We start from the raw sequence: 26,335 nt of genomic DNA, 5'->3' as shown, positions 1-26,335 counted from the left end.
GATACTTCCCAGTTTTAAAAGGTTCAGAACATCTAAATTTATGATAATTTGTTTTCTAATCATGAATAAAACCGAAAGTGAGGGAAATGTGCATTAAACTTTACTCACAACACACCCTTTCCAATAAATATACTTCATACTGCCTACAATCTTACTCCAAATAATTTTTTTTAATTACTAAATGTTAGGAAAGAACCTCAAAAAATCCCTTGTTTAATTAACCACTACATTCCATAGTCAAGGCAAATAACAATCAGAAACATTAACTGATTTGTCCAACACCACAGAGCTAGTTAGTAAGTTGTGTTAACAATCAAAATACGAACTCTTAGTCTAATAGTTACAGAAATAACATGACCATGATAAAAACATGATTTAAAAACCCTGTATCTCTAAAATGAAGTTAGGAATTGAGAACAAACATGTATATTTAAGTCCAAGATGCACCGTTTAAAAATTAATAGAAAATCACAAGTCATTCTTCTAATTAAAACTAGAAAGTACACTGGTTAGGACTCAAACCTAGTGTCCTGGGTCAAAGTACTACATTTTTTCTAGTACGCCACCATGACCTCTTCTGCATGATCTTCCCCAAACTACCTAAGAAATCGAACAGTTTTCCTCATATTAGTTATTTTCTACTTTAATCTCCACAGCTCGATTTCTGATGAGGCGACTAAGCTGAGCCCCAGAACTGAGCATGGCATTTTACTCACAGCATCATAGATATTGTTGGCTCTCCTACCCGTACAACTATTTCCTCCTTCCATCTTCCTAATTCAATCTTGATTTTGTTCAGGCAACCCACCTTTCTCCATGAAACTATGAGCTTCCATGAAGAGAGAGCTCGTCCCCAACTCGAGGAGGTCACTTCTAATTTAAGCTAAACATGGAGGCCTATTACTCTTGCCAGTGTTCAGCTTAAGTACAGGAACATGGTAATAATCTGGCACATCAAATGTGAGGGGAAAACCTATAGAAAGGTTTCTGGGGAAAAGTCTCTTCTCTCCTGAAAGAGATACATGTCAGAGATAGTCTCTCCTTTTATGAGAAACTGTCATATCTCTATATGACACTTAAACAACAGTTGCCACCTTGGGGCCTCAAGGGAAGTTGGCAGGAGACAAAGCCAAACACAATGAGGACAAGAGAGACGAAAGATGGAAGGAACTCGAGTCTATGATGATGTTTTTGAACCACTGAATTAATCTACTCTGGAAACTATCCTTCCCATTCTGTCTCAAGATAATACATTTTCTTTATGGTTTAACTCAATTTACATTGGATCATCTACTTCTTGTGACCTAAATGAAGTGAAAGTCGCTCAGTCGTGTGCGACTCTTTGTGACCCCATGAACTGTCCATGGAATTCTCTAGGTCAGAATACTGGAGTGGGTAGCCTTTCCCTTCTCCAAGGGATTTTCCCAACCCAGGGACTGAACCCAGGTCTCCTACACTGCAGGTGGATTCTTTTCCAGCTGAGCCAGAAGGGAAGCCTAAAAATACTGGAGTGGGTAGACTATCCCTTCTCCAGCCGATCTTCCTGACCCAGGAATCGAAACGGGGTCTCCTGCATTGCAGGCAGATTCTTTACCAACTGAGCTATCAGGGAAGCCCCTCTTGTGACCTAAAGCACCCTGAAATACACAGAGTTCATTAAATGCCAATGTAGGAGATATAGGACTTGTTGCACTGAAAGGGTGAGAGAATCACCTATTCAAAGAGTGAGAACAGGGGCAAGATGGGGCTGACAAAAAGTGTCACTCTTTGGTAAACGTTGTTTGTATAACTGAGTCTCAGTTTTCTCTTTTACAAAAGGGAAATAACTCACTACAACTCAGAAAGGCTTTGCAAGAGTTAAATGAGTGAAATTGCTGCTGCTAAGTCACTTCAGTCGTGTCCAACTCTGTGTGACCCCATAGACGGCAGCCCACCAGGTCCCTGGGATTCTCCAGGCAAAAAAACTGGAGTGGGTTGCCATTTCCTTCTCCAATGCATGAAAGTGAAGATGCTCAGTCGTGTCCGACTCTTAGCAACCCCATGGACCGCAGCCTACCAGGCTCCTCCGTCCATGGGATTGTCCAGGCAAGAGTACTGAAGTGGGTTGCCACTGGGGTATTCAACCCTTAAACAGTTCCACTTTTCACTCTTTATTTCTCTAGCTGACATTTGAAAGCTCTACAAGTTAGTCTCACTATTAACAGAAATGACATAAGGAGGAAATAGGTATTTTAGTCATGTGGTCATAAAACCTCAAGAGTAAATCTCAGGTCATGATATTAAAACCCTTCCGCGCGTAGAAATCCCATATATAATTAAAAGTTGTTGTGGTTTTTTTTTTAAACATAATGCATCTGACTATTCTTAACAATAGAATTCAAGCATGCATTTGTTAATGGAAAACTAGCGGCCTCCACTAACTTGTGTACAGTCACTAGGACTAGGTGTCTGGCCCTATCACCATATACTTTGATTTTACAATTGTAGGAGACGGTATACAGTTTTTCAGTATCATTCATAAGCCAAAATTATATTTTTTTATCAGAGAAATAAAATGGGCAAGAAGGTATCCTTCTAGCATAATCTAAGGTATATACCAACAGAGGCTATAAGGGGAGTCAAAACACTGAGGTTGGGGAGAGGGATGCAAGCTTTCACTTTAATGAAGTAGAGAAGCTACACAAGGTAATACAACCTTAGAGTAGGGCAAAGAATCCTGACTTTTACTCAATACTCTGAAGTTCTGTAAAATAATAGAGAGTAAGACTTGCCATTCTGAAGTCCATATTCTTGTACCAGAATTCAGAACCTTAACAGAAATTAACATTAATTATTATCTCCCATAATAATCAATTATTATGGAGAGGAGTCAATGTCAAAGAATTACAAAAATTAAATCCTTTGCTATGTATATTTGAACAATGATAGTAGATCAGTTATGGCAGTGTATTTTCAAAGAAGCTAGTCACATTAAAGAAGTGTTGAATACTTTCACATAAACACACAAAGGCATCCATAATTAATGTATAACATTTTACAAGAAACTCTAAAGAATGGACATTTCATATGTCTTAAAAAGAGCCGGTATTAGGAGCGGGAAAAGAACCAGTTGTGTTATCTCACAACAGAGTTTAAGTAAAGGAGAAGCAGGAGGAAATTATTCAACTTAACATTGCTGCAAACTTCAGTCTCTGGATAGTTTTGAATTACAAAAGTAAGATTCCCTTGTAAAATATCATTTAGGATTAGGTCCATTAGTTATAATACACTTGTTATAAAGTACAAGAATATAAAGGCACTAGGAAAGAAAAATATTACTATGTATAAAAAATTTCACCTTTAAGTAAAATTTCAAAATCAAAATCGTTACCATTCTAAATAAGACTTTTTTGAGAAACCACCCCTCCCCCATGCAAAAAAAATTAAAACTAAGGCAGTAAAACAAGGACTTCTGAAAATCAAAAGAATTTTTTTTGACTACTGTCAAATATTTGATGACAGTGTACCACTTAAAGAAAATACTTTGGGTCCATGTTAATCTCTTTGTTAGGTAAAGAGATAAGAAATTGCTCAAAATTAAGCAGTGATATGAAAATGGAAAAAATTTCCTCAGGGAATTTTAACAATTTCTGATATTAAACTAAAATATGTTTAAGCAATGTGACATTACTATATACATGCCAGTGCATCCTAGCATAATTATACAACAAAAAATTTAGTATTCCAAATACTTAGTTAATTAAACAGACAGTGGCTTTTCCCAACCAATCTCAAACTATACCTTTGCAGCCTCATTTTTCTCTACATGCATGTATCTAGGCCTGAGTCATACTGTGCTCGAGTCACCTCCCATTGCTCAGTCTACCCCACGGCCTTTTTACCTGCTCTTTCCCCCTGCTGGAACATGAATACTTCTTATATGTAGACTGCCTCAAATGTTTGTGCTGCCTTCCCCAACACTCTGAGAAAATGTTAAAAAATAAAACACCTCCTATGCACTTCCTGCAGAGGAAGCAATGGCAACCCACTCCAGTACTCTTGCCTGGAAAATCCCATGGACAGAGGAGCTTGGTAGGCTACAGCCCATGGGGTCGCAAAGAGTCGGACACGACTGAGCGACTTCATTCCCCTCACTTCACTCACTTCATATTTTATCACTGGAGAAGGAACTGGCAACTCACTCCAGTATTCTTGCCTGGAGAATCCCATGGACTGAGGAGCCTGGCAGGCCATGGTCCATGGGGTCGCAGAGAGTCACTCACAACTGAAGTGACTGATCAATGCACTTCCTGCTTCAGGAATTACTGTACTTGTTATAATTATTTATATGTCTGCCTTCAGAAAACAGAAACAGTAGTAGTAGTAATAATACTGATGATAAAAACAGTAAAATACTTTGTCTCTGGGAGCTCACTGGTTAATAGGTAGAAAAAGTAAATAATATGGGATCCTGAGTACTACAAAGTACACAAACAGAGAAAAGACTGCTTAACTGGAGCTTCATAAAGGACATGAAATATGAGCTGATCTGTATTTCTCTTTAGCCATTCTTTATATTGAATTATAGTCTATTTACAATGTTGTATTACCTTCAGGTGTACAGCAAAGTGGATGAGTTACATATATATCTATCCTTTTTCAGATTCTTTTCCATTGTAGGTTATAAGACACTGAATACAGTTCCTGGTCCTTGTTGTTTATCCATTTTATAAATAGTAGTGTATCAGTTCATCTCAAACTCCTAGTTAATCCATCTCCTTTTATAACCAAAAGCCTGTTTTCTATGTCTATGAGTGGGTTTTGTAAATAAGTTCATTTGTATTATTTTCTAAGATTTCACATATTATTTTCTAAGTTCTATCACATTTGTCCTTCAATGTCTAACTTACTTCACTTAATATAATAATCTCTAGCTATATCCATGTTGCTGCAAATGGCATTATTTCATCACTTTTTATGGCTGAGTAATATTGCACTATCCTATATTCCACTGTATGTATGTACACACACACACACACATTCTCCATCATCTTTATCCATTTATCTGTTGATGGACATTTAATGCTTCCATGCCTTTTGTACATAGCGCTGCTATGAACACTGGGGTACATGTATCTTTTTGAATTAGTTTTCTCCAGGTATGTGCCCAGGAGCGGGATTGCAGGATCAAATGGTAACTCTTTATTTTTAGCTTTTTAAGGAACCTCTATACTGTTTTCCATAGCGGTTACACCAATTTACATTCCCATCAACAGTGTAAGGAGGGTTCCTTTTTCTCCACACTCTCTTCAACATTTGTTATTTGTAGACTTTTTAATGATGGCCACTGACCATTGTAAGGGGATACCTCATTGTAGTTTTAACTTGCATTTCTCTAATAATTAGCAATGTTGAGCATCATTTCATGTACCTGTTGGCCCTCTGTATGTCTTCTTTGGAGAAATATCTCCTAGGTTTTCTATTTTTTTGATTCAGTTGTTTGTTTTTTGACATTAAGCTGTATGAGCTGTTTGCATATTTTGTAAATTAATCCACTATTGGTAGCATTTGCAAATACTTCCTCCCAGACCATAGGTTGCCTTTTGTTTTATGGTTTCCTTTGCTGTCCAAAGCTTATAAATTTAATTAGGCTCCATTTGTTTGAGCTTGTTGATCTTTAAAGAAGAAAATTTGAAAAGAGCAAGATGGAGGTGGGGTAAGGCAATCTAAAGAGAAGAAAGGCAAGAAAAATTTAAAGAATGAGAATAGGATGCTCTGGTTCCATAGATATGAGAAAGAGCTGGTGCAGGAAACAATGCTGTGAGGATGGGTTACAGAATGTGTATTAAAGGTATAACACACCACGCTAAGAATTTTGGTATTTCTGTGATGGGAACCATAGGAATTTTGGGGAGAGGAAGAGTGACGTGACTAGTTTTTATTTCACTAAAGTCTGACAATGATAAAGACAATGGATTAGAAGAGGAAGAGACAGGTGGAAAAGGGAGCAGTCAAGAGGATATTGTGGTAATACAAGCACAAAAAGATCCAAGTCTGCACTAAATGGGGGCAACAGGAATGGAGCATTAGAAGCAAAAGAATCTGAAGAATGACTGAAAGAGGGACAGGAAGGATTAAGAATGAATATCTTCTAGTTTAGGTGAGTAGAGAGTGACTTCTTTAACCAAGGCAGAGAATACATTTTGGACAGGAAAGATAAAAGATTTTAGATATACCGAACTTGATATCCCTATAGGATACTTACCATTTACGGATAACTAGATGGTAGTTCAAAACATGAGTTTGAATTCAACGGAGAGACTGGGCTGTGATACAGATTTGGAAGTCACAAGAATACATTGAAATCCATGATAACATATGCAATTACCCAGCAAGTGTAAACCAAGGGGAAAATGGAAAAAGAGTGAATAGCCTCCTGGGAAACATTAACATGCAGAGCAAACATGACCAATGAGCAATGAGAGATGAGGAAAGAAGATGTAACAGTGTCATGAAAGCTGAAAAAACTGTAGAAAGAATTTAAGAGCAAAGCAAAATACCAAAGGAGGTCAAATAGGATGAAATGTTAAAGGAGCCAAATAATTTGTAATTAAAATTACACTGATGATAGCTGCAGAACAACGTAATGTCACTGAACTGTACATTTAGAAATAATTAGAATGGTAAGTTACATATTCTACGTTATTTTGCTACAACTTTTTTTTAAAGTCACTATTGGACATCAGCAAAGTGGTGGACTAGGAAACTCCAAACTCTCATTCCCCTACAGGAAAAAAAAAAAAAAACAACCCACCCAGCAGCTCCGTAAACCAAATTTGTAGGAGTTCAGGAAAACAAAGGTTTAGAGCAAAAAAAAAAGCAAATATCCCATGGAGTAAAAGCCACATCCAAATGGTAGGAAAAGTTGTGACATGTTTACACACTCTCTCCCAGAGTGGGGGTGGTCTTGGTCTTGAGCAGGTAACAAGTTGGTTCCCACTTCCCCCACCTTGAACTGGAGGGAGCAGAGCAAGACCATATTTGTGAACTGCTGTGTATGCCTGTTTTAACCTATCTGAGGGACGTCTGAAGGACCGGGGCAAGGACCTTTCTGTTCTGTTTAACTAAGAATACAGGCAGACAAAGCACTGGGGGCAGAACTCATAAAAGCTACCAGAAAACTACAAACCCCACCGACACCTGAAGCAAGAGGTTACAGTAGAGATGTACAATAGATCACCTAGGCCCAGAGAAGCTAGGGTGAGGCTCTTGGGGAAGCTTTTCTTTTAAAGGTTACTATCAACCTTAAATACCCCACTCCAGTACTCTTGCCTGGAATCTCCCATGGACGGAGGAGCCTGGTAGGCTACAGTCCATGGGGTCACACAGAGTTGGACACAACTGAGCGACTTCACTTTCACTTTTCCCTTTCATGCATTGGAGAAGGAAATGGCAACCCACTCCAGCATTCTTGTCTGGAGAATCCCAGGGACGGCGGAGCCTGCTGGGCTGCCGTCTATGGGGTCGCACAGAGTGGGACACGACTGAAGTGACTTAGCAGCAGCAGCAGCAGCAGCAGACCTTAAATAGAATGCTTCTCAGAATGGAGGGGCATAAACCAACTTATAATGGGTAGAAAAGCTAGTCGAAAAGGAACAAATGTAATAATGGCCAAAAGAAATGAGAAAAATTAGAAGCTTGCATGATTTGAATTTGATGAGATACTTTTAGGTAGAGGGGACATATTTTTATAGAATAAAAATGATTAAGTGAGGTTCCAAAAAAATCTAAGGGAGGACAGAATTAAGACACAAAGTTGAGACATCAACCTTCTAAAAAAGAAAAATATTTCTATGTAAACAGTATCACGTCATAAGCACAGAGTCATATTCCAATCGAGAGCACTTGATAGTCATGTGATCTTAAGCAAGTTACCTAACCCTTCACAGCCTCAATGTCCTCATCTGTAAAATAAGTGTAACAACAATAACTATCACATGTGAAATGTGACCATGTTCAGGGCTGTTGTACTGTAAGAAACTGATACATCATAATAAGTCATAAAAATATGGGTAATTTCACAAGAGGATTTTCCTCCCTATCATTTTAACAGTTTACAGGTATGGGTGAACACAAGCTAGATTTTTGTGTGGGCATGAATAACTGAAAACTTTCAGATGGTTTGACTTTATTTTGGGAGAAGAGAGTTTACTTTTCAAATTTTTCCTTCAAGTGTCTGATTCGTTTCTTTGGGGAAAAATAAAACATGTCATATGTTCAGTTAGCAGTAGTATAAAAATATCTTCCAATAAACCCAGCCCACTGACTTTGTAAATGAAAGTGAGAAAAACAGACTGATTTCCAGCCAACTATATTGACTAATAAAAAATGAAATGCACTTTTCCTTCCCAGTCTGAAGCCTTCTGATGAGTCACAGAAATGGCTTGTGGAATCTTCATTTTTCAGAGTCCTTGTTGTCACTGGGTTGGCACATTTCAAAGAGCCAAATCTATTGGTTATTTTAATAACCACCAGTATGTGATCTTGACTATTTAATAAAGAGGAAAGGGATGCAAAGCAGTGTTTCCTTTTAAAGGCAGCAAAATGAGTCACTTGCCTGGGTGCTTCATGTCACCCTAATCAACACATGTAGTTAAAACGTGGAATAGTTTTTCAGAATGATTAATTTTGTTGTTGAATTAAAAAATAAAATAATTAAAAAAAAATACACAGCTCATTGCTATCTTCTTAAAGTTCCTATATAGATTTTCACAAAGCCAGACCTTGTTCAAAGGTGGTTGGGGGAATGAACAGAGACTCACAGACCTATGTAATCATAAGATTTACTGTCACTAGAGGCCCAGAAGGAGAAAAGAAAGATAATGGGACTGAAAAGGAGTGAAATAAATAAAAGCTAAAAATTCCCTGTATTCAGAAAAAAGACCTAAGCCTCTAAACTGAAGAAATTAATAGGACATAGCCAAAGAAATCCAAACCAACAAAAAAAACTGTCCAAGTATAATTCCATATTCAGAAAAAAAACAGGATATTATCAGATGACAAAAAACTAAGAGATTTGTGACCAGCATATCTATTCTAAAATGACAGTTTAAGGAAATTCTTTTTTATATAGTTATTTTAAAAAATAATTTAAAATTTTAATTGAAGTATAGTTGGTGTACAATAATAAAGGAAATTTTTCAAATCGAAAATGATAAAAGAATGAATCTTCAGATAACAGAAAGAACAAATGAAAAAGTAAAAACAGGGGAAAATACAATATATTTTCATCCTCTTGAAAGTTGAAGCAAAAAATTTTAATATTACCTGATTGCTTCTCATTTTAACAGATATTAAAGACGAATATATCATATACTAGGAGGGTAAAGGAACATAAAGAAGATTTCTACCCTTTCCTCAAACCAGTAAAATGTCAACACCAATCCAATGTTGTAAATTATACATGTATAATACCTATAGCAATCAAAAAAAAAAGCTATACAAAGAAATACACACAAAAGCATTATAGATAAAGAAGCCTGTTTCCACCATTTGGTTGGAAGAATATGATGAACTTTCATTTTTAAATTCTAATTCTGGAAAATAAGATTACATCATAAGTTGCTCAGGATAAAATCAGTGGCATCTACCTGTGTACCAGACCACCGTGATGCAGGTGTTTTGGTCTAAAGGGGCTTTTTCAAAACTCTGTAAGTCAAAGAAAGGTTGTGGAGGGACATGTCTACCAAAGCTCTCAGACTTACAATTGGAAAGGATTCTTTCCTTTGATGACTCCCCAGCTTGTGTGAGTAGCTGAGAAAGCAGAGTGACTGTCACCTCATTATATGAAGACCCCTAAGCTAAGAATGACTCAAGCCTGAAGAGGCTTCCTTCTTCAGTCACAGTGATGGCTAGCCCCCGTTCACATTCCAACACACACACACACACACACACACACACACACACACACACACACACACACACACACACACACACACACACACACACACACACAGGCAACAACCATCATTAGCTGCTCAAAGAAGTGATATTGGACTAGAATGCAAAGAGGGCTTAGTTGTAAAATAAGAGCTTGGACTTTCAGTATAAGATGATAAGTCCTTGGGATGTAACACACAGCACGGTCACTATAGTTAACAATACCGTACTGAGTATCTGAAAGTTGCTAAGCGAGTAAATCTTAAAAGTACTCTTCATATATAATTCACTATATGAACAAGCCAAAGAAGAAAAATCACAAAAAAAAAAAAAGAAGAAAAATCACATGATATCAACAGATGCAGAAAAAGTATTTGATGAAATCCAACTCCCATCTATGAGAAAAACTCTCAGGAAACTAGGAATAGAGGTGAACAATTTCTCAACTTATAAAGAATATCTACAAAAAACCCCCTGAAACTAACATCAAACTTAATGGCAAAAAAAATGATGATATCCCTCAAAAATCAAGAACAAAGCAAGGATGTCCTCTCTCACCACTCTAATTCAACACAGCACTGAAGCTTACAGCCAGCTCAATGAAGTAGGGGAAATAAAAGACATACAGATCAGAAAAGAAGAAAGGTAATCATTTAGATATCATCATTTACGCAGAAAATCACAAGGAAACTACAAAAGAAAAACAAGCAAAAACACCGAGAACTAATAAGTGAGTTCCACAAGGTCATAAGACATAAGGTTAACACACAAAAACAACTGTATTTCTATATATTATCAATAAACATGGAGAAATCAAAATGTAAAATACAATGCCATTTATATTTACTCAGGTAAAGGAATATTGAGGAATAAATCTAACAAAATATGCAAAGAATTTAAGCTGAAAACTACAAAATATTGATGAAAGAAATTTTAGAAGGATCTAAATAAATTGAGAGACATATAGTGTTCATGGACTGGAAGACTCAACATGATACAGATGTTAATTCTCCCAAAATTGACATTAAGGTTTAACGCAATTCCTATCAAATACCAGCAATAGTTTTCGTACATAATGTAGATATAGGCAAATTTTTCCTAAAATTTATATGGAAAAGCAAAGGAACTAGAAAGCTAAAAAATTTTGAGAAAGAATAATGTGGAGGAATAACTCTGCCCAAGTTTAAGACTCACTTAGCTACAACAGTCAAGACGGTGTGCTATTCGTGAAAGGACAGACACATGGTCCTCCACTGGTGTTTCCAGGAGATTGGTTCTAGAATCCCAGCAAATACCTAAATCCACAGATGCTGAAGTCCCTTAAATAAAATAGTACAGTGGAATTCCCTGGCAGTCCAATGGTTAGGACTCAGTGCTTTCATTGCCAGAGCTGGGTTCGATCCCTGGTCAGAGAGAACTAATATCCAGCAAGTTGTGCAGTGTGACCAAACAAACCAAAAAGGCAGAGTATTTGCATATACCATCCACACATCCTAGATTAAACCATCTCTAGAGAACTTATAATACTTAATACAATGCAAATGCTATGTAAATAGTTGTAAATACATTGTAAATGCTATGTAAATAACTGCTGACTACAGGCAAATACAAGTTTTGCTTTTTGAGTATTTCTGGATTTCTCTAATGTTTTCAATCTGCAGTAAGTTGAACTTGTGGATGTGGAACTTACGGATAAAGGGGGCCAACTGTATAGATGAATGGAGCAGAACAGAGAACCAAGAAACAGACCCACACAAGTATAGCCAAGTGATTTTTTTGACAAGGTACAAAAGTAATTCAATGAAGGAACTGAACTGAATAAATGGTATTGGAAAATTGGGTATCTATTTTAAAAATGAACCTCAATCTAAAGTTCTTACCTCACACAAAAATTAACTCATACTAGATCACTGATTTAAATGTTAAAGTGTTTAGAAAAACAACTGCTAAATTTCTCGAGAACTACAAAACTGAGTGAAAGTTTCTGAAACATGACACAAAAAGTATTTTTTAAAATTTTGATAAATTGAGCTTTGCAAAAAATAACTTTTGCTCTGCAAAAGATCCAGATAAGAGGATAAAAAGATAAGCCAAATACTGGGGAAAATTTTTTTGTAACCCAAACATACTAGAATACCTGAATAACTCTCAAAATTCAACAATAAAAAACAATCTGATTAGAAAATGTGCAAAAGATATACACAGACATTTCACCAAAGAGGATGTACTGATGACTAATAGGTGCATGAAGAGATATTAAGTATCATTAGCCACTATATACTCATTACAACAACCAACATGAAAAACAGTTACAATTTCAATGCTGACAAGAATGCAGAGAAACAGAATCTCTCATACATTGCAGGGTGGTATATAAAATGGGAGAGTCACTCTGGAAAATAGTTTTGTAACCAGTATCATATGACTGACAAAAGTCCATATAGTCAAAGCTATGTTTTTTCCAGGAGGTGTGCACAGATGTGCGAGTTGGATCATAAAGAAGGCTGAGCATTGAAGGACTGATGCTTTCTAATTGTGGTGGTGGTTTGATCCCTGGGTCGGGAAGATCCTCTAGAGAAGGAAATGGTTACCCATTCCAGTATTCTTGCCTGGGAAATCCCATGGACAGAGGGGCCTGGCAAGCCACAGTCCACAGCGTTGCAAAGACACATCTTAGCAACAAAACAACAACAACTGTGGTGCTGGAGAAGAAGATCCTTGAGTCCCGTGGACTACAAGATCAAATCAGTCAATCCTAAAGGAAATTAACCCTGAATATTCACTGGAAAGACTGATGCTGAAGCTGAAGCTCCGAAACTTTGGCCACTTGATACGAAGAGTCAACTCACTGGAAAAAAGATCTGATGCTGGAAAAGATTTACGGCAAATGGAGAAGGGGGCAGCAGAAGATGAGATGGTTAGATAGCATCACCAACTCAACGGACAAGAATTTGAGCAAACTCCAGGAAATAGTGGAGGGCAGAGGAGCCTGGTGTACTATAGTCCATAGGGTCACAAACATGGACAACTTAGCAACTGAACAATAACAAATCATATGACCAAGAACTTGCACTCATGGACGTTCATCCCAGAGAAATGAAAACACTGTACATGCAAAAATCTGCACACAAATGCTCACAGCAGCTTTATCTCTAACAGCCAAAAAATGGAAACAACAAAAATTATCTTCAACAGGTAAATGGCTGAACAGAGTGCAGTACATCCATACTAGGGAATAACATCCCTTTGACAGGCACGAGAACGTGCTCAGTTGCTCATTCATGGCCAACTCTTTGCAACCCCATGTATTATAGCCCACCAGGCTCCTCTGTCCACGGGATTTCCCAGGCAAGAATACTGGAGTGGGTTGCCATTTCCTTTTCCAGGGGATCTTCCCAACCCAGGGATTGAGTCCACATCTCCTGCATGGCAGACAGATTCTTTACCACTGAAAGTGAAGTCGAAAGTAAGTCACTCAGTCGTGCCCGACTCTTTTCGACCCCATGGACTGTAGCCTACCAGGCTTCTACGTCCATGGAATTTTCCAAGCAAGAGTACAGGAGTGGGTTGCCAAACCACCCGGGAAGCCCACTATGGAATAATACCCTGCTCTAAAAAGGAGTCAGCTACTGATTCCTCCAACATCAGGAATGGATCTCAGGGGCATTATAAGGACTAAAAAAAGAAAAAAAATCTCAAAGGCTGTTTACTGTATGATTTTGTTCTAATAACATTCTTCAAATGAAAAAATTATGGAGATGGAGAACAAATTAGTGGTTTCCAGAGGTTAGGGATGTGAAGGTTGGGGGGATACATCTATATAGGAGTAACACTGGGAAATCTTTGCTGTGATGGATTAGTACTGTATCTTGATTGCAGCAGTGGCTACAGGAATCTCAACATGAAAAAACGGCACAGAACTATACATACACACTGAACTAACTACAATTTTCTGGTTTTGATACTGTACCAAGGTTACACATAATATAACCATTGAGGAAAAATGGATGAAGGGAGCACTAGACCTCTCTGCACTAATTTGTAACATCCTGTAAAGTTAGAAGAAAGATGAATGACAGGACACCAACAGCAAAATGACACAAAGGCTGGAATTATCTAACAAAGGCTTTTGAAACAGCTATTATTAAAATGCTCCCCAAAATAAGGACAAGCACTTAAAATTAATGGTTAGACAATGCAAGCAATAAGAAAAAGAACTAAATGGAAAATTCAGAAGGGAAAAATACAGTGACCAAAAAGAAAAACACACCCTCAGTAAGCTCAACAGCAGCATGGAGACGACAGAGAAAAGATTCACTATGCAGGCAAACCCTGGAGATAGTGTGGGTTTGATTTCAGACTACCACAATAAAGTAAATACTGCAATCAAGTGAGCCACACAAATTTTTTGGCTTCCCAGTGCACATAAAACTTATGTTTACACTATACTGTTGTTTATCAAGGGTGCCATAACATTATGTCTGAAAAACAATGTACATATCTTAATTTTAAAATAACTTATTGATAAAAAAAAAATGCACTACTTGAGACTTCAATAGTCATGGTACTAACATTAAGAATTACTAATCACAGATCCCCATAACAAATAAAGTTTGAAATACTGCCAAGAACTACCAAAATGTGACATAAAGACACAAAGTGAGCAAATGGTGTTGGAAAAGTGACACCACTAGACTTGCAGAACACAGTGTTGCCACAGATCTGTAAAAAATGCGGTATCTGTGAAGTGCAATAAAATAAAGCACAATAAAACGAGGTATGCCTGTACTTGAAGATGCATCAGTAGAAATTATCTAGTCAACACAGGGAAAAAAAATAAAAGGTTTTAAATGAACAGAGCCCCAGGGACCTGTGGGAAAACAGCAGAAGGGAACATTTGTGCTCTTAAAGAGTCCCAAAAGGAAAGGCGAAAGAGTTTGGTGCGGTAAAAATATTTGAAGAAACAAAGGCTGAAAACTTCCCATATTTACTACTGATTCCAGCAGCTCAGTGAGACCCAGGATAATCCCAAAGGAACCTACATCATAATCAAACTGCTGAAAACCAAAAACAAAGAAAATACCTGGAGAACAACCAGAGAAAAATGACATTAATTACAGGGGAAGAGTGAATTGGACAACTGCAAATTTCTCACCAGAAACTATGTGAAACCTCTGAAAGAAGTGGAACACCATTTTTAAAGTATCAAAAGGAAAGAACTGTCAACCCACATTCTACAGCCACTGAAAATATCCTTCAGGAATAAAAATATAATTTTTAAAAGCCTGACAGGAAGGAAAACTATGAAAAATCATAGCCAACTGACCTGCTATAAAAGAACTTAAAAAAAAAAAAAGTTTATGAAGTTCTTGAGACAGAAGGAAAATGACAGTGGAAGGAAACTTGGAATGTGAGGCAAGAAAGAAGAGCAACCAATATGATAAGTATCTGTTCTTCTCCTATTGAGTTATTTAAAATACATCTGACCAATGAAGACAAAAATTGTAACATTCTCTTATGGGATTTTCAGTGGGTATAGCTGAAACCTGGGGAAGGAAAGGCAACCCACACCAGCTTTTTTGCCTGAGAAATCGCACGGACAGAGGAGCCTGGCGGGCTACGGTCCATGGGGTTGCAAAGAGTCGGACACGACCGAGCGACTAAGCACATAGCTGAAATACATAAGATGACTACAACATAAAGGGGAGGGTGAAGGGGCATTTATAGTGGTAAGGTTTCTACATTCCTTAAGAAGTAGTCGCATACTGTCAAAAGTTAGGCATGTACATTGAAATCCCTAGAATAGCAAGCAGCCACTAAAAAAAAACGCATACAAAAAAAATATAATCAAAAACACAATAAACTGAAATGGATACTAAAAAATGTATAAATAATCCAAAAGAAGGCAAGAAAGAGGCAAATGAAACAAAAACAAAGGGAAAATGTACAAAATAAGTAAGAAAATGGGAAAGAAACCAAATGCATTAATACTACATTAAATGTGAATAGTTTTAGCACATTGACTAAAAGATCACCAGAAAGGGATTTTTATAAACAAATCCATTAGGGACTTCCCTGGTAGTCCAGTGGTTAGGACTCTGCACTTTCACTGCCAGGGCCTGGGTTTGATCCCTGGCTGGGGAACTAGGATCCCACATGCTACAGAGTATGGGGGGAAAAAAAAGTCAGTTACAAGATGGAATCTGAAACTGCAGCAATGAACTTCTTGTATTCTTTAGATCTTGTACTAATGGATGATTTTATAATTGGTAATTTAGAAAATATTGGCCCACTAAATTATGAGCTCTTCCAAATGTTGATACATTTCATCACATCATATTGAAAAATCACATTTATTAATGTCACCACCAACTACATGACAAAAGTTTTTAGGTACTGCAAAGCTGTCACGTTCACAGTAACAAATACAAGTTTTCCAAAATCCTAATTTTCACCTAAAAGCCCTAATTTTATCACTGGCCACAAACAGTTATCAGTTGTTTTTCAATCATACTTCAAAATTTAGTCAGCACAGGTCCTTCCGAAGTGACACATACATACATATAACTGAAGCCATATACAGACACATCCTTCATAGTCCAAGACCATATTACTGACAGTAGCAAACAAATGTTAGTTCTGTCACAGGGACTACTAATCCTTTCACCAAATAAGCATTTTTTCTTTTTTTAAAAGTCAAATTTATTGAGGAATAGTTTACATAAAGAAAAATTCATCCATCCTCTTTAGGTTTGAGTTCAGTGAATTCTGACAAATTAACAGCTGTATAACCACCAGCACGACTTCAATCAAGATACAGAACACTTCCATCACCCTGTGTTCCCTCGTACCTCTCTGCAGTCAATCCTCTACCCCAGCCCCTGATAAATGTTCAGTTCTGTTACAGGACAGTAATCCCTTCACCAAATACACAGATATTAATTTTTTTTTAACATTTTCCCAAAGTCATTCTATATCTTATTTCATACCAATTTAGTAACATGTTACTACTGTCTACTCTCAAAGTATTGTACACGATGGTGCCATTAATCTTCACCATCATAATCATTTTCTTCTACTTCAGATCGCCATGCTTCATAGCTTGGATTGCCTACTAATACTTTCCAGACACGTCAAATCCAACAAAGATATGTTTTAGCAGAAATTCATCTAAACCTTGCAATAAATACATTGCACTTTGATTAAAGAACTGACTTCCATCCCTTATCCATCAAGTTCCAAATGAATGCTTCTGAGGTAAAATACTACAGAACTTACCTTCCCCTCCAACACTGTCAATAAACACTTGGCAAGATCTTTTCCCTAATACTACATATCTCACCTTCCCTAGTCTGTTGTTTACCAACCCCCATACCTTTCAATTTAAATGTTTTTCACTTTGTACCTTATGTGTTCAAAGCACTCTCCTAAGTGCTGTGGAAGCACTTCTCTTGGTGGTGTGTTATCTCCAACTTTGATGCTCTCTCCACTATGCTTCAGAGTAAGGATCAGAGAGCCTGCCACTTACTGATGATATGCTGTATGTTGGGAAATTCATTTACCTTTTCTAAGGTTTAATTTAATTTATAAAGATTAATATCTGTATCAGCCAGCCCATGGAATTGTTGTAAAGATTAAATAAAATAATGAATGTGAAAAGTTATAAAAATGAGTATCATTGGCTTTTGGTCTCTCATCTAACAGTAAAAGATACTGGGGTGTGGGGGACCCCACCTATTCCTTTACACATACCACTTATAGTTTTAAAATATATTATCCCCCTAGAATAGATACAGCTTAGATTTAAATAAATTATCAATTACACCTATCTCTTAACCTCAAGTCAGCCATTCCTGGCTTTCATCACAGAAACAAACAAAAAATATTTTCCAGTAATTCGACAACAAACAATTATTTATTGAAATCTTAAAAATATGTCAGGCACTGCTCTTAAAACTAGTAGCCATGAGTGAGCTGGGCAATCGGGTACTTGCTCTCATGGAGTTTACATGTTGAGCATCAGTATCTCAATATATAATAGCTCAGAAGATCAAGAGTTATTCAAGCAATTTAAATGTTTTTATTTAGGAAAAAATATTAATCTCATAGGAACAGTAAACTTCTAATCTCTCTTTTTTTTTTCTAATCTCTTTTAAGAGACCAAATCAAGCATATGCAGGAGGCTTGATGTATAGCTACTAGGCAACTGAGTCAGTCCTCACAAACCTGGCTATGCTGTCACGCAGACCCTCTTAAGCATACTACATCTTCCAACTCCAATTCTCATATGGTAAGGCCGTGGTGAGGACTGTCAGAATCCGTATTTGGCTTTGATGTGGCTGATCCATGAACAGGCATTTGGAAATCTTTCACTAAGTTACCCAAAGACTTATCATTAAAGCAAAGCAGCATTCAGGTATCCTTTCGTTAAAGGACCAAATGCTATCCTAGCTGTGGTCTTAAGCTGGCAGTCTTTGGCAACTAGCTGACAATACTTATTCTAACTCTAATGTCAGATAACTTAACAATTTAGTTTTTAAAAAAGCATTTCCAAAAATGATAAGGGAGAATAAATTATCATAACTTGGGTTTCTCTTGATGAGGAGCTACTGCTCTTTGGGACTGCCCAGCAGGTCATCATCTCCCTTTAACTTGGAAACTGAGATTTCCATCCCGCCTTCATGCAACTCTTCTTGGGATAAGCTGACTCTCTCCCAGTTCTGAGACTACAGCACATGGTGGAAACCTATGCTTATCATTACACCACTCTTCAGACCACTGTGACTGATTAAGATACAGGCACAGGATCCAGTTCACCAGATCAGTTAGAAACTCTGAAAGGTTAGAAGAAAAGACTTTTCTTCCCACTGGACCTGAACAAAGCAGTCATGGAGCCTAGTGGCATGCATCTTACAACCACAAGCAGTTATGTATCTGAGAAAGGAGACGATACTAAAATAGCTGATTTAGAAAACTAGCTCCCAGTCACACTGCCTGGGCCTGGAAAAAAGACATTTCTGAAGCTAGAATCTATCAACTATTCGGAGGCAAGAAACATCCGTTGTTGTTTAAGTTAACTGGGGTTGAGTCTTCAATCTGTTACAATTAAGATTCCTAGTAAAAGAAGTGGAATCTCCATAGGCCCTTTTAGCCTTCAATCACTAAATTAAATGGCTACTTGGCCCCTACCATAAGCAAGGAAAGCACACAGACAGAGCCTGAATGCCACAATTACAAAAACAAGCCTATTGTTTTTATTTAGATTGTAATTATAATATTTCATTTAATTATATTAAATGTTTACATAACTTCTTCATGCTCTTCTACTCAAAAAGATGCGAAAAGCTATGGGGGGCTGGGTTGAGTCGGGTAATGCCAAAAGACAGCCAACAACCTAGAATGGCAGGATTAACCCCCACAGGCAAAAAGGCTTTGGGGCCAGGCCAGGGGAGCACAGGACATGAGGGCAAAAGGGACCGAGGGGCAGCCATTTATTCTCACAACTGTTCGAGAGGTTTCAAATCCCTGCTTTACAGATGATCACATTTAAAGTTTAAAACCACTCTCTGAAATAAATTATCGTTTAACTCTATTTCACAGACTGAGGAAATGGCTGTTGAAGAGAGTTCAATCGATCCAAGGTCAAAAAAAAATAAGGAAAAGGGAGAAGACTACGTTAGAGTCTGCCTTCCCCCACTGTTCTTTTCCTGGGAACTGCCTCCCCAATCATATAGTCTTCATGTGATCCTTATCACAGGGGTGAGCACCTGACCTAAGCTGAATCGATGCATCTTTTGCTCCAGAGCACTGGGTTTGAGCCCCCAAGATTTACAGTCAGTGGTTGAAGTTGTTAAATATAAAGCCAGTGCTCTGGGCAAACATATCCTCCACATGTGACTAAAACTAGTTTACTATCAGAGGGAATGACAACACAAAGCAAGAAGAGAATAAACGCTTGCCTGCATTTCAGGCCCAAGTTTCAATTCTTACTGAAGTTCAATTGAACCTTTACTTATGAGACCAGGTTCCCTGACTCTAGAAAAATATTTTTTTTGCCTAGGAAAACTGAAGTTGAGAGCGATCATGTATAACTGACAGTCCTAACTAATTCACAGAGAAAGGAAGGGGGAGGCTGAATAACTATTTACAACAAATATTAATTGAACAGTAACACTTAAGACCTTAAGACAGACTCACACAAGATAGTTTTGATCAAGTTCTAAACTACCTGAGATAGATTACAAGTACTGGCAGAAATTCAAAAGAGAAAATAACAATGTAACACAGTTGTAACTTATGTTAGACTACAAAGATGAAAAAACTGGCAAAGAAGACATTGAGAAGAACTCAAAGGGAGATAAAGAGAAAGCCTGGTAGGAAAAAGCAGGCACATGCTGGAGAGGAGACAAAAATCCACCTGGAACATATAGTCTGTTTTGGAGAATAGTAGGAATTAAGACTAAGTAAATACATAAGCTAAGACCATATGACCAAAAGCACTCAAGTTAAGAAAAAGAAAGGCATAGGTATGGACTATACTGGCGAATTTCGAGGATCTCCCACTAAACCCAAGAATACTGGTTGAAAATTTGGATTTAAGTAGGGCAGCAGTAACAGAAAGTAAAGAGCAGATCTGAGGAACATTTGAAATAAAAAATCTCCTAGTCTTCTCCCAAGTTTCCAAGTACTAGTGTTTCTAACAGTGGAACCTTCATCAAATTTGTAACATAAAAATATAGCGAAGAAAGGAGTAACTGGATGGACTTACAGAACTTGCAAATAAATTATTTCACTTAATCCTCATGATTAAACCTATGAAGAAATATTATCATGATTCTCATTTTGCAGATTAAATATATTCACATTCAAAGAAGTGAGATAACTTGTCCAAGATCACTCAACTAAGTAAAAAATTTGGTCTGTGGAGTGGGGCAGTAGTTAATAATGCACTTGGTCAATCAACACCAAAGTCCCTTTTTCCCGGACAAATTATGAAGACATAATGACGATAATGATGATAATGATAGCTAATGTTTACTAAATGCTGGGAACTAACCAAAACATGTTACATGCACTAGCATTATCGCATTTAATATTCCTAACAGCCCTATAAGAGTCTATGATTAATCTTATTTGAGGATGATGCATGCATTTGGGTTTTAAGGAAGTTAAGACTTCTGCCGAAACTCACAAGGCTACTAAGTGGTTGATCTGGTTGGGATTCAAAATCACATAATCTGACTCCAAAGCACATGCTCTCAACCACTAGACAACACTGCCTCCATGACTAGGTATTACTAGAAATAAGCAGAGGAAATACAATTAGGGTGAGATAAGTAAATACTTTTAGAGTGGATGATAAAAATCAGAGCAACATTTTCTTTGTCCTACTGTTAAAGAACTATTACAATTTTAAAAATTGACAAAAGGATAGAAGACAAATCTAAAACAATTTCTTAATAAGGTTGGGAATTTAAAGCAACTTGTATCTAACAATTTGGAGATGGTTTCAATTAGTGAATTTTGTGTTATACTCCTAATGAAAAACAAGGGTCAGAGAGTAAATATGCTGTCTAAGGCCATACAGTTTTTTCAATTTACAACGTCAACTAGAGTACAATTCAGGATTTCAGACCCCATCCCACTATCACTCACCAACCATTCAGCAATGAGTACTCCTAGCATCCAGGCTGCAGTGTCAGAATATCATTCCCCACTAACAGCTGACTTCCAAGTCTGGGGCAAAAAAGGTACAAGAAGATCCTGAGCATCTTATTACACCAAGAAACAAGGAAGTTCCTCAAAGATTATTAAGATTATAGTCAAGCAACACGGGAGTCAACGTAGAGGCTTCCACTAGTCAAAGACAAGACAAACTGAGCACAGCAAAGATGACAAAAACTGACTGAAACACATCATGTCTGCTGCTGCTGCTGCTGCTGCTAAGTCACTTCAGTCGTGTCCGACTCTGTGCGACCCCATAGACGGCAGCCCACCAGGCTCCCCCGTCCCTGGGATTCTCCAGGCAAGAACACTGGAGTGGGTATATATATACATTTTTAATGGTTTACACAATGATGCCAAAAATAAAAAAAAAAGAGAGAGAGAGATAAATAAGCGTTGGGTCTATCTTATTTGCTGACCTTTATGGACAGGGGCTTCCCTGGTAGCTCAGATAGTAAAGAATCTGCCTGCAATGCAGGAGACCTGAGTTCAATTCCTGTGTGAAGAAGATCCCCTGGAGAAGGGAATGACAATCCACTCCAGTATTCTTGCCTGAAGAATCCCATGGACAGAGGACCCTGGCAGGCTACCGTCCATGGGGTCGCAAAGAGTTGGACACGACTGAACGACTAACACTTTACTTTTTTATTGCCTGGAGCAATGGGTTCTTTTGTATACCAGCTTTTCAGGTAAAGGGAGCCCACAATAGGAGACTGTAGGGTGGGAGGGGATATATTTCCCTGGTTCTTTCTCTACTTAAAAACACAGCCCTAGCCAAAAAGCCCCCTCCATAAGGCCACTCTTCCCACTTGCTCTCTTCCTTTGTCCCTTCAGGCGTAGAGGTGATAGCAGGTCTCTCTCCAGTGTTTCTTGTCCCAGGGTACTCCACTATTCCTACTGATTTCCTTAAATACTGTCTGTATGTTTGTAAATAGCCCCCTTTAATTTCCCTTCAGTACCCAATTTGTGCCATGTCTAGCACACTAAACCTCTAAAATGCTTACTCTGAAAAGTGGCAAATAAAGAGAAAGACTAAGAATCTTAAAAAAAAAAATAAGTTGATATATGTGTATCTGATTAATACTTTGCTGTACACCTGGAACTAACACAACATTATAAATCAACTATACTCCAATAAAAATTAAAAAATAAATAAATAAAGAGAAAGGCTGAAGCATTCATCCTGTACTTTATGAACTCTATATCATGATAAGCAAACAGCCCTACAGACGATGAGTAAAAGTTCTTAAATGCTTATGTTCTCGTAAGAGAAGAATTACAGTTAATAAATGTGAAAGGAATGATATAATTAGAAAACCATTATTTTGCTTTCCCTAATGAATAACTGCTTCAGCTAAAAATTATAAATGGATGGAACCATTAGCTGAAAGGATACTAAAGGATTTTACAAAGCAAGTTATTACAGGCTATCACCACCTGAACACACTGATGAACCTTAGCATTCTAAAGGGTCGGTCAGCCAGATACTGTGTGCCTCTTGAAGTGATGCAAAAGAAAATACAATCTATGATACACTACTGACTAAAAGGTGAAATAATTAAATCAAGCTTTTAGATCTAACTATCAACTTATGGAAAATATGGACAATATAGGAGGAAGTTAAATGACATGACAAGAAAACAAACAAAAAAATCCAGAATGTGAAATATTGTTTGGTACTAATGACCTAGTTCTTTGAACAAGACAATGTGGGTAGTGGATAGAGGAGATGGTGGGGGGGGGGCACTGCTCAACATTAAAAAGAGATTTGTTAATAACAGACCTAGGAAACACACATAGAAACAGAATCTGTCCAGATCTAGATTCTAACAAAACAACTGCAAAACAGACATTGTTTTAGACAACCAGAGAAATCTGAATATAAACTGGGAATTCATGGTACCAAGGTGATTTTCATTTTGTTAACACTCGATAATGGCCACTGTGTTAATGTAAGAAAAAAATTTTAAGAGATGTTTATTGAAGTATGTAAGGTGAAATGACAATGTCTGGAATTTGCTTTAAAATATTTTGGCAAGAAAAAAGGGTGTTTGATGAAGCAAGTGTGACAAAATTTTGAAAATTGCAGAATCTTGGTAGTGGGGGTTCACTATGCTATTTTCCCCACTTCTGTGAATGTTTGAAATTTTTCATTTATAAAATTACCAAACAAAACAAAAACTCATGTTCCTTCCCTACAACCATAGTTTCCAAACTTGAGCCTGTCTTAAGAGTCCATGTCCCATGCAGAATCCTAGGACTTACCCCAAAGAATTCTGATTTTGTTTGTCTGGGCACAGGCCCAGGTTCCATTTTTAACACGTCCTCAAGGGAATCCAGTACAAAATCTACAGGCTTGTATCTGAAAATTATATATTCAGACTACTTCACCACAAATCTTTAAGCATACCCCACCTTAAAGAAAAGGCATGATAGTATCTCGTAACCTCCCCTTCAAGGCCTGCCCCACTCATGTCTGCTCGTAACTTACCCTCTTCCTGGGACTGTAAGCTCTGTGAAGGCAGGGCCCTCTGTTTTCACTCCCCATGGTGTCCCCAGTGCTGAACACAACACTTCGCGCACTGTACACACCAGATAAACACTTGCTGAATAAATGAATTCATTACTCATTAATGAATGAATAACAGCAAAGAGAAAAAAGAAGAGTTAACCATAGTTCACTATTTCAAAATTAGTTCCAGGGAACAACCTGAGATAAAGTTTCAATTTCTTGCCAAAAATCAGTTTAGGAAGTATGGTATAAAGACTATAAATAAGAGTCTGGGAATAATAATAAACTAAAATTAAATAACAATAAATAAGCATAGGAAAAAAGAGGGGGACACGGGTTAGCCTACACTTAAAATACAAGTATAAGACGAATCTCTCACCTAAGACATCAAACTTTGGACATTAATTTAAACACCCAACCTACTACTAATTGTTTAGAAACTATAATGAAAATGTGTACTCTTACATTTCACAATCCCAAATTCGGGGTGAGGTGGGCACAAAGAGATAAGAGAAGTAAACTAGCACATGCACATATTTTAATGGAAATACAAATGAGTAACTCAATTATTGCGTTCTCTGTTTCAAAAAGCACAATTACTGCTTTCTCTGTTCAAACAGCACAATCCCCTAAAATAATGGCACAAGTCATAAATGCAAAAAAGAATAACTGCCAAATATAACAAAAATTATTTTAGGGTGATCTTCTGAAGCTATGTAGAACTAGCTGCAAAAATAGCACTTACCAAAAATGTTCCCTATTCTTATATTTCTACCCCCCAAATCACTTAACTTTTAAATTTTCCTTTTTAATAATAAATCAATAACACAACTTTTTAAGTTTTTAAGGAATCATAATAAACACTTATAAAATTTTAGAGACGCAATGGACATTAGCAACTACACAGCCCAACTCTTCACTGGGGAAATTGAAGCCCAGGTAAGAAAAAAAGATTTACTTAGTTATATGGTGAGTTAACAGCAAAACAAGGATAGGCCAATGCTCTGAATTTACAGTCCAGTGTACTTCTCACTATACCATGCTAACAGGGTATTTTTGAAAAATGTTTCCATTGTGAAACAGTCGTATCTATTCACCTTCTTGTACACACATGTGTGAGGTATTTATCAGCTATGTTCTGGGCTTAAACTAAATGATGTGTCTCTCTGTTAGCAGGGATGGTAATGGGAAAGGGGAGCTACCAGACCATCTTCAGCAACAGAACTCTGTATGTAGTCTTCAATGATATGTATGCCTTTCTGTCATATGTCATAAAGAATCTCTAGTTTTTACTACATAAACAACAACATCAAAACTTGTAATTGTGAGATAAAACTGTAGAGTTATACAAAATCTAATCGAAAACTGGATATTCACTCTTTTGTTCATTATAAAATATTATATGTGGTTCCTTCTTCTGGATTAAAAACATTTCTGACTCGAAAAACTAATGAATGGCCCAATTCATGTCTCAGCTGTTACTGAGCCACTTCTCTATACACCCACAAGGTTCCTGTAGTGCAAAGCCTGTTAAACAGAATAGCGAAAGTGTAATATATGCAGAAAAAGAGTAAGAAAACTACATCTCTACAAACCAGCTCCCAACTGTTTTTTTTTATCAATCTAAACCCTTGGTACAAAGTAGGGATGTTATAAATCATGACTAAATGAATAAACAGTCTTCAAAAGCCTCTCCTCGCAGTACTGAATCTCATCTAAATGTCTCCATTTTCAGTAACAATTGGCTTGCACACTTCAAATAAAGTAGAGCTGGATTATGAATTTATGAGCATGGTTTGAAGTGCCAGATAAATTACTCTGCCCTTAGAGAACACAATAAATATCAACTTCCAGCCTAAGTACAGTAACTAGCATGTAACAGGAATACTGTAAATATGACAAAAATAATAGTCACCAATTAACAAATGCTACCTAAATGCCACATGTTGTGATAATTGGTTTGTCTATATTTATATAATCCTTCTGAAAATCTAGTACTATTATCCCCCCCACTTTCCTGAAGATGAAATAAGCTCTGAGAGGTTAAAAGAATTTACCAACAATCATCTGGTAAGTACTATGGCAGAGCCTACATCTGAATCCAGGTTTAGAACCTACACAAAGATTTGCTGAATGAAAGAAGTAATTTTTTTTTTTTAATCTTGCAACATACTATCAAAA

At 37.1% G+C, this 26,335-nt stretch overlaps 1 protein-coding gene and 1 non-coding gene across 3 annotated transcripts in view; one reads left to right on the top strand and one right to left on the bottom strand.

The window, feature by feature from the left end:
- Nucleotides 1-26,335, bottom strand: part of ROCK1 (Rho associated coiled-coil containing protein kinase 1) — a 120,170-nt gene that overhangs the window by 88,547 nt on the left and 5,288 nt on the right. The window lies entirely within an intron of this gene.
- Nucleotides 15,991-16,062, top strand: TRNAE-UUC (transfer RNA glutamic acid (anticodon UUC)). Its single transcript has one exon. It is a non-coding gene; the product is annotated as a tRNA-Glu (tRNA).

Source organism: Giraffa tippelskirchi, chromosome 14 (assembly GCF_054371585.1).
Source record: "Giraffa tippelskirchi isolate mGirTip1 chromosome 14, T2T-mGirTip1v1.2.pri, whole genome shotgun sequence".
Taxonomy (NCBI): domain Eukaryota; kingdom Metazoa; phylum Chordata; class Mammalia; order Artiodactyla; family Giraffidae; genus Giraffa; species Giraffa tippelskirchi.
This window is presented reverse-complemented; position numbering and strand designations above follow the sequence as displayed.